Source organism: Tupaia chinensis, unplaced genomic scaffold, assembly GCF_000334495.1.
Source record: "Tupaia chinensis unplaced genomic scaffold, TupChi_1.0 Scaffold000066_1, whole genome shotgun sequence".
Lineage (NCBI taxonomy): Eukaryota > Metazoa > Chordata > Mammalia > Scandentia > Tupaiidae > Tupaia > Tupaia belangeri.
The window spans coordinates 5,912,331-5,913,519 of NW_006159525.1; positions in this window are offsets into that span (position 1 = coordinate 5,912,331).

A 1,189-nucleotide genomic window follows, 5' to 3' on the forward strand; every position below is an offset into this window, starting at 1 on the left:
AGAGACAGAGAGACAGAAAGCAAGAAGTCACCCCCCAGGGGAGATGGCCACGCCGCAATCCCTTCTCCTCCATTCTCCTCTTGGGATCTTGGGCACACATGCACACGCGCTCAGTGTTGAGTTTAAGCCACCGGGTCCAAGACTCGAACCGTGGTCGACTACGTGGGAGTCCAGCGAGATAGCCATTACGCTAACTGCTGGTCCTGTCAACAGGGGTGGCCCCCTCAGGAGACATGACAAAGTCTGGAGACAGTTTTGGCTGTCATATCTTAGAGGCTGCTACTGGCATATAGTGGGTAGAGAGCAGGGGTGTTGCCGAAGACTCTGCTGGGCACAAAGAATGATCTGACCTAAAATGCCAAAAGGATCAGATGAGAGCCCCCGGGTACAGCATGGCCTCACAGAGCCCAGTGTGGGTAGAAACACCTGGATAGAAAGCATCGCTTCTGATGAGGCAGGACCCACACGTACCTGAGATGCTGCTTCTCCAGCAGGTGACGCTGACACTATTAACGCAAGGGCCGCACTTTAAGTAGCAAAACCCAGAATATGCCTTGCACAGGTGAAGGTCTTGGATCAAGGCTAGGACACAATGAACTTCTAGAAATGAAACCCAGACATCATCCTGCACTGGTTCAGACCGAAAGTATCTCTGATTTTTAAATAATCCTCTTTCAGTGCACCCTGTAGCAAGTTTAACCTCAAAGCAGCGCTGAGCACAGGGGCTCCGAGGGGGAGGGGGTCCTTCAGTCAGGGGCCTCTTTACAATAAGGAAGGACAGAGCTTGGTCAGAACCGCCTTGCTTCAGTCCCGAAACATCAAGCGGAGGCTATTGTCGCCTGCAATCGTGGCTTCTTTCCAAAAGCTGCACGTTGACGGTGGAGTGTGCATCGCCTGACTTTCAGGTCTGCAAACGCGAGATGAAAAAGTGGCTGTTTTTAAAAGGGTTGTTCTCTTGGGAAGGGGGTAGGGGAGAAAATGGACTCTCTGCGTGCAGCCCTCCAGAGATGGCACCCCAGCCCCTGTGATAAATGGCAGCATTAACAAGGTTTGGTTGAGAGGGAACCTACAGATTTATGACTTCCTGTGTCCGCCAGCAGATGTCATTATGGCTGACAGAACAGAAGGCCTTTCAAGAGCGAGCTGGGTGGAGCTATGAAGAGGAAAAAGAAATAAAATAAAAGGCAGA